The 8,633-nt window shown below is 41.5% G+C and overlaps 1 protein-coding gene across 27 annotated transcripts in view; it reads right to left on the minus strand.

Moving 5' to 3' along the window:
- Positions 1-8,614, minus strand: part of USP37 (ubiquitin specific peptidase 37) — a 118,791-nt gene extending 110,177 nt beyond the window's left edge. For 8 of the 27 annotated variants that reach the window (XR_010149881.1, XM_001157705.7, XM_009444302.5 and 5 more), the window contains exons 1-3: positions 7,989-8,216; positions 2,476-2,616; positions 620-683 (exon numbers count right to left, since the gene is read on the minus strand). The gene's annotated coding sequence lies outside the window, so the exon portion shown is untranslated. Of the gene's footprint in view, positions 1-619; positions 684-2,475; positions 2,617-3,155; positions 3,204-7,988; positions 8,217-8,491 lie in introns of those variants that run through there. The other 19 variants (XM_516090.8, XM_063790762.1, XM_054679352.2 and 16 more) reach the window with 8 other exon arrangements.
- Positions 8,615-8,633: the final 19 nt, after the last annotated feature.

An 8,633-nucleotide genomic window follows, 5' to 3' on the forward strand; every position in this document is an offset into this window, starting at 1 on the left:
ACTTCTAAAGTGGATTCTTGCTTATAATTTACTAAATTAAACACAATTAAACATTACCTTTGCCTAAACAGCTCAACTAGAAAAGCCAGAAAGGCTAGTATATAAAGGAAAATGATGCTAGGTCTAGAAATCAGCAGCCAGCCAGCCCTATCACTTACTAATTTGTAACTTACCTTCTTTAACCATAAGTTTTCTCAACCACAAAATAGGAAGAGCAAATGTTTTAGTGTTGTAGAATGAAATAATACATACTAGGCACTCAGCAGACAGCAGTAATTAATATTAATGGAATTAATGTCTGTTTTCTGAATTTATTCCATGTCCATAATACCTCTTTCTCCAAAGACCTCAATAAATACAATGTTAACAGGAGTCACTAACTCAACTATCTATAGGGGCTAGCAGGTGACAGAAATGACTTAAGCAGGCAAAATTTGAACAATTGCTACCCAATCTAGCCAATTATTACCATGTAGAAATAGCGAACCTAGCATTGCCAGACCATCTAAGTTTTCAAGAAAATAAAGACATCCAAACGTTTATGTAAAACTGTCCATTTTTAATTGTTGGCAATGAATTCAAATTTATTTTTAACAGCTACAAATCAAACAAAACTCACCTACAGGCAGGATACAGTTTGGGGGCCCCTAGTTGGAGGTCTCTGGTTACTGTACGGCAAATAACTGAAGATAAAAGAAGATATATGAAAACACTTTCGAGAGTTTAAAGGTGTTAAGTATCGTAAGTACTCTATTATTATTCACTCATCTCATCAAAAATTTTTAAGTGCTTACTATGGGCAGATTTAAATATTAGTATAATGTGCTGGGTAATATGAATTCGTCAAAGTAATAGAGTCCATTAATGTTTATAGAACTGTGTGTTAACATGACATTTGGCTCAAACTAGTAATGCTACAGAGCTACAGAAACTTGGGCCAGCAATGTATATCTGTAATACTTTTTTCTGCAATTATAATTTGTGACTTTATTGCTGGATACATCCTTGAGACTTTTTTCCACTCCGCCACTCAGTGCTACAAAGAATACATCACTCTTCTACTCCAGTTTCCCATGCCAGAAACAGAAGACTTGTCTTTGGCTTCCTTCTTGATAATTATTGGTATTAGATTAGAGATGGAAAGTCAGGAGAATCCCATCAATTCTGCCTCCACAGATCGGGAGCTGTGGCTGACGCCTGTAATCCCAGCACTTTGCGAGGCCGAGGTGGGCAGATCACCTGAGGTCAGGAGTTTGAGACCAGCCTGGCCAACATGGTGAAACCCCATCTCTACCAAAAATACAAAAATTAGCCAGGTGTGGTGGCGTGTGCCTGTAATTCCAGCTACTTGGGAGGCTGAGGCAAAAGAATCGCTGGAATCCGGGAGGCAGAGGCTGCAGTGAGCCGAGATCATACCACTGCACTCCAGCCTGGAGCCAGACTCTGTCTCAGGAAAAAAAAAAAAAAAAAAATTCTACCTCCATACACCTTTCAGACAGCCTTATAATGAATTGCAGATCAAATCATATCCCTCTCTTGCTTTATATCATTCAATAGCTCTCCACTTGTTCTCGCAATAAAATCTAAACTCACTAATGTGACGTAGAGGCCCTTCAGGACTCAGGCCCTGCTTACCTGTCTATTCCCAATAAAACCCCCAAATCCTTCTGAATTACTTATAATTTCCTCAAAAATCTCTATGTTCTCATGCCACTATACCTTTGCATACACAGAGGTCATGTCTAGAGGATTTTTATGTGTTCTCTCCATCCCCAACCCTCCTTAATTTCTTCTCCTGGCTCTAAAATCAAGACTCAATTTAGACATTACCCTCTTTAAAAAGCTTTATATAAAAGATGTAGGACATAAAATTGGCAGAACCAATATAATAAACTTTTTCATAATGCCGCAATTTAGTTCATTACCTGCTTTTGCACTAAATGAATTGACAGCTACATTTGCTCATTCATTATATTATCAGGGCTTGCTCTACTTGGTTAAGAGTAAAAAACTAAGTTTCTTTTTCAGCATGAAGCATGATCCAGTAACAGTTAAACTTCCTATGAACCTAAGACAAAGACAGGGTTTCCTTAAACTCGGTAATGGTAATTGTCTTATTAAAGCAAAAAAATAAGAAGACAAAAGATAATTAAAATGAATTATTCTTTAAATATGTCCAGAGATTCTTTCTCTAAATTTCTTCACAATTATTAAAATTAATGTTCAACTTTGAGCATCACCATGAATGCTCAAAGCAATAATATTAGCAAAAATGTTTCTATGCCCTGTACATTTATTTAAGTGCTCACATTTTAGGTACTGCTTTGAAAACACCCTTAATCAGAGAGCATTCAGTGGTAAATAAAGTATGGCCAAAACACAAAAACTACTACTACAAAACAAACACAAAACTGTCAGTTCCCGCCAGATTGCATGCTCTTTGAAACATATATCCAAAACAAAAACATTACTTACTTTTCAGTGACTTTTACCGAAAAACCCTATGTAATAGCAATTCACCTTTATTCTGATCCTTGTGCCAAAGGCAAAGCACTCTTCTTGGGACACTACTCATATTCTGCAGCTATGCCAGTTCTCCGGAAGCCATCAACTCAGCTAAAGAAAATAAAAATGTGCTTTTTAAAAAGAATCCAATATACAAAATTAATACTTAAAGGAAAGTGGGCTGGGCACGGTGGCTGACGCGAGTAATCCCAGCACTTTGAGAGGTGGAGGCAGGCAGATAACCTGAGGTCGGGAGTTCGAGACCAGCCTGACCAACATGGAGAAACCCGTCTCTACTAAAAATACAAAATTAGCTGGGCGTGGCAGTGCATGTCTGTAATCCCAGCTACTCGGGAGGCTGAGGCAGGAGAATCGCTTGAACCCAGGAGGTGGAGGCTGCAGTGAGCAGAGATCACGCCATTGCACTCCAGCCTGGGCAACAAGAGCAAAACTCCATCTCAAAAAAAAAAAAGGAAAGTGATCGTTTATACAACAAAGAGTAACTTCTTGGTTATTTAAAAACTACAGATTACCTTAATGAAAATATTTAAAATATGATGCACAACACACAGAGACACACATAAAACATCAACAGAACTTTAGGAACTTATCTGCTGTGCATAATGAGGGATTACAGGATGAGCCTGCACCTTGTTCAACTTGTATCTTGGTTTATTCATTCTTGCCACATTTTGAAACTAAGAAGTCAGTGAGAAAGAATATGTCCTTTGTTCACTTTATAAACATTGTTACATAATAATGTCTTAAGTCTTAAAACTTCCATAACATGTTGATACTATTTCAAAAGGTGGGTAAACTTGGTGCTTTCACTTTTCTTTCAAAGCTAACATTGTTTCTCAAATTAGGCTTCACTAGGCCTGAACTTTCTCTGAAGTTCTACCCGCACATCTCTCACTGCCTATCTGAATGCTACAACATCAACTTTAAACTCCTTTGTTCATTTAGTAAACAACCATTTATTAAGCTACTCCACTTTCAAGGCACTCTGGTAGGCATATAGATGTGAAGATGATACAGTCCATGCCCTCATTAAGAAGCTCCTAGAGGCCAGGCACGGTGGCTCACACCTGTAATCCCAGCACTTTGGGAGGCAGAGACAGGCAGATCACCTGAGGTCAGGAGTTCAAGACCAGCCTGGCCAATGTGGTCTCGAACACATTGAGACCACAATGTGTTCTCACTAAAAATACAAAATTTAGCTGGGTGTGGTGGCACACACCTGTAGTTCCAGCTACTTGGAAGGCTGAGGCAGGAGAGTCATTTGAACCTGGGAGGCAAAGGTTGCAGGGAGCAGAGATCACACCACTACACTCCATCCAGCCTGGGTGAGGGAGCAAGACTCCGTCTCAAAAGAAAGAAAAAAAAGAAGCTCCCAGACTTCCCTACTTTTGTCCTTCTACCATCATTCAGGCAAGAAATCTTAGCATCAGCTTTATCCTCACTCTCATCTACTCAAATCCCAGATTTTCAATAGCTACTACTCTCAGAAACTCATCACTATGCCATCATCCCACCTAGTATTTATTATGCAACCCAACATTTATTATGCAACATTTACTAAGCAGTGCTAAATGCCATACATGCATTATCTCAATTTAATTTTTATAATAATCCTAAGTGATAGGGATATTATCTCTATTTCACAGATGAGGAAACTGAGGTTTAGAGACATTACATAATTTATAAATACAGTCAGTGAGAAACAAAGCTATGTCTAATGCCAGAACCTACATTTTTAACTACAACCACAGTTCATCCTCATCAATGAATTATGGCAACCCCTTCCCTTTCCAGTCTCAGCTCTTGGGGTTTTACCTCCAACAAATCCTTTACATTGTAACATCCTTTCTAAAGAACTACTCTTTTTACCACTTTTCAACTGAACTATGCACTGGCTATCTTCTTAACTTTCTCCCTAAGGTGGGAGTGGGGGGTAGAGGTGGGGCACGGGACAGGGAGGTAACACACAGAACTTGGGTACTCTAACTGTATACTCCAACAAAATAACAAACACTTGTTAAGTGCTAAATGGTTGCTATTGATGCTAGGACCTTCCCAAACTAAATAGCTCATCACTACCTAGAAAATAAAATAAATCCAAATGCTTGTGTTTGGTATTCATACACCTCCATTTTAAATTCCCTATTTTTCAACACGAATCCTGTTCTACACATACAAAAATTATTATATTTTAATATTTTCTTTCTTTTTCATTTGAGACAGAACCTCATTCTGTCACCCAGACTGGAACACAGTGGTGCCATCTTGGCTCACTGCAACCTCCACCTCCTAGGCTGAAGCAATCCTCCCACCTCAGCCTCCCAAGTAGCTAGGACTACAGGCACATGCCACCAAACTCGGCTAATTTTTGTATTTTTTTATAGACATGGGGTTTTGCCATGTTGCCCAGGCTGGTATCGAACTCCGGGGCTCAAGCGATCTGCCCACCTTGGTCTCCCGCAGTGCTGGGATTACTGGCATGAGCCAATGCAGCTGGCCATATATTAATATTTTCTTTGTCATTCACCAACAACTGACTTAAATATGGAATTTTGCTTTATTTATGGAAATCTCATCTTCACTGGTCTTAAAGATTAACCTGTTGTTAAAATATACAAACCACTACTCTGATTTTTGAAGGCTTTCTTTCCTTTAAAAAGATCTATAAAACAAATGGACAAAGGAGAAAAAATTAGTTTTGTTACTGAAAGTGGAAAGCTGACCTAAAGTTTATCTCCAATTCAAAGAGTTTAAAATCTGAATGGTTTTATGATATAAAAATGGGTAAAAGAATCCAAAGTTGGAAAACGTTTTGTTTTTTCTCATGTGTCCTCTAACTTTTCAGAATGAAAAGTGTTTGTCATGAGATGATGACAAGAACATCAGCAAGCTTTGCTTCCAAAAGACATGATGGTTCTTACAGCAACTTCCAGCTTATTTAACAAATTATTGGGAAATAAAAAAGAAGTGGTCACTAGCCTATATTCTAATAGGAGACAGACTTTAAATAATCACACATGTAAATATATAATTACAAGTTCTGGGCTGGGTGCAGTGGCTCACACCTGTAATCCCAGCACTTTGGGAGGCCGAGGCAGGTGGATCATCTGAGGTCAAGAGTTCAAGACCAGCCTGGCCAACATGGTGAAACCTTGTCTCCATTAGAAATACAAAAATTAGCCGGGCATGGTGGCGGGTGCCTGTAATCCCAGGTACTTGGGAGGCTGAGACGAGAGAATCGCTTGAATTTAGGGGGCGGAGGTTGCAGTGAGCTGAGATCATGCCATTGTACTCCAGCTTAGGCAACAGAGCAAAAACTCCATCTCAAAAAATAATAATAACAATAATTACAAGTTCTGAGAAATGATATAAAGCAAGATACATGGAATGATGAGTCTTAAGATTAAGACTTGGGGTAGAGGATAACATTGAGAAGGCTTCCCTGAGAAGATATCACTTAAGTTGAAAACTGCAGGAGATGACTGATAGATGGTGGTGCTGGAACAATTCAGGCAAACAGCATCCCCAAAGGCCTTGAATTGTAAAATAACTTGATATGACTAGGGAAATTAAAAGCAATGTGGCTACAGTTTAGTGAAGGAGAGGAGGAAGATGAAGTTAGTGAAGCAGGCAAGAACCAGGTTATGCAGTCTTGTGAACCACAGTAAAGATTCCGAATTTTATCCTAAATGTAACAAGCACTTACCAGGAGGAAATCCACCGAAAGGTTTTAAGCAAAGAAATATGTTACTACTGAATGAGGAAGTCATATATGGTTGGTTTGGGTTTTGGGAGAGTGACTAAGAGCAAGAACAGAAGAAAATAATGTAACCAGATAGAAGAGTATTGAAGTTGATCAGCTTATAACAATTACAATAACAATTAATGCTTACTGGCCATTTACTCTGTGCCAAGTGCTTATCATGGTTATCTCACTTAATCCTCATAACAATCCAATAGGCTGAAAATTACTATTTCCATTTTACAGATGATAATACAGGAAGCCAAGGCAATCAAGTCCAGGTTTTTTAAGGACTGTGGCTTAAACTAGAAAAGTGACAGTGAAAATGTACAGAAAAAGATGCAAGACACATATTGGAAGTAGAATAGATAGAACTTGGAGAGAGTAGAAGTCAAGAATGCCTCCCAAGTGTGTAGCCTGTGTCATGTGCCACTTAATAAACTGGGACACTGGAGAAGAAAGAATTTCGATATGGAGAGAAAGATCAAGGCTTTGGATTTGGCTGTGTTGCATCTGAAACTCCTAAGAAAAAAATCAAGTTGAGATGTCAAGCAGACAGCTGGCTATCTAGATGTGGAGCTGAAAACAAAGGGAATAGGCTGGAAATAACAATTTTTAAGTCATCAATATATAGATCAAATTTAAAGCTTAGGGAGGAATACAAGAGTAAAAGAAGAGGACCTAGGACTGAACCCAAATACTCATTTTACTTCATCAAACATCTTTAAGACAAGTGAGTACTTTTATATCACTGGGTTTTTCAGTCCTCCTTCCATTTTACCTTTCAGCAGAATGCAACACTACTGATGACTTTTTTCATGGCTTGCAAGACGCATCCTCCTCTATTGGTTATTAAACATCAGGAATCCGTCAATGCTCCATCCTAGGTGCCTTTATTTTACAGCACTATACTCTTTTTCGGCAATTTCATCCACATCCATGGCTTCAATTACTATCAATATGGCAGATGACAAACACATACACACACCGCGCACATTTACGTACGCAGCCCAGAACTCTCCTAAGATCTCCAAACCCACTATATCCAACTGCCTACTTGACATTCCCTCTCAGGTATCTCTTCCAGTTAGACACTTGTCAGGAATTGCCACCTCAATAAAGGAATTTATACAGAGCTGAAATTTTGAGAGGAATACCCCAAAACCACTTTAGGACAACTCTTCAGGACACAGGATTTTGTCATCAATCATCATTTCCTTTCATGGATCATGACTTAAAATAGTTACATCTAACAACCTGATCTGGCGGCTAGAAATGGGCGCAAGGAAATGCACAACAAAAATACAATTCATGTTTTGCAGTGAGGACTGGTCAAGAGGAAGGTGAAGATGGTCAAGAGAGTGAATGAGTATCATGTCCAAGGCCTGATGGATGTGCCGTAACGAAAGTCACCTGAAGAGACAGCAGGCCCTGTTAGAAGGTAAGAGGCGAACGACAACAGCCCCAGAGAAAAGGGGCCAGGTTTGAGTTTCGGAGGGAGCGAGTGGCAGTGGAGACCAAGTCAAAGGAGAGGTGGAAGCCGGGGCAGTGCACCCAAAGGTAGTACCTGTGAGGCTGGGGGTGCGTCGAGGGGTTGTGGGCGGGCTGAGTAGCAGCAGGGCGAACTCCAGAGGAGTGAACGCCGAGTGGGCGGATCGCACAGAAGGAGGGGGAGGTAGGGAAAACGGCTCAATTGAGAAGCTACCCCGGCCCGCCTTACCTGCGCCGAGGGTCCGGAGCCCCCGGACAGACCCGCGGAAAGCACGGAGCCCGCGAGGAGTGGGAGGAGCCGAGGGTAATGGAAGTAGGGATACCGAACCCAAAGGAGGGAGGCCGCTAGCTACCCCTAGTCAGGGAGAGCGGCTGATGGCGGGAACTGTGACCACACGCAAACACGCACGCACGCACGCACACTCGACGCGACCAGACAGGCGCGTGCGCGTCAGTCGAAAACTCCGCCCCTCACACGCCCTCGCCCCGCCCCGCCAGTACCTAGCGCGGCCTAGCCCGGGCGGCCTAGCCCGGGCAGCCCCGCCCCTGCCGTGACTGTAGTAGGCACGCGCACTTTCCACCTCACCCGATTTCGACGCCCCCCCACCATTTCCCTCCTACGCAGCCCAGTCGGGCATGCGCAATAGTTGTCTTGTCGGGACTGTCCATCTTTTCCCGCCGTTCACTGGCCTTTGGAGGAGGGTCAGAGTTCACGCCGCTCTCTGGAAATACCTGCTCAAAGCCAGAAGTTGCGGGGACTAGTGGTCGCGGACGTCCTTCCGGTCCTAAATCTTAAGGGGCAAAGGACATATTCTGGGACTGTTAACTAGGCCCTGGAGGCGGGAAGAGGATGTGTGGGTGGGGTCAGGGGTGA

This window comes from Pan troglodytes, chromosome 13, assembly GCF_028858775.2.
Source record: "Pan troglodytes isolate AG18354 chromosome 13, NHGRI_mPanTro3-v2.0_pri, whole genome shotgun sequence".
Lineage (NCBI taxonomy): Eukaryota > Metazoa > Chordata > Mammalia > Primates > Hominidae > Pan > Pan troglodytes.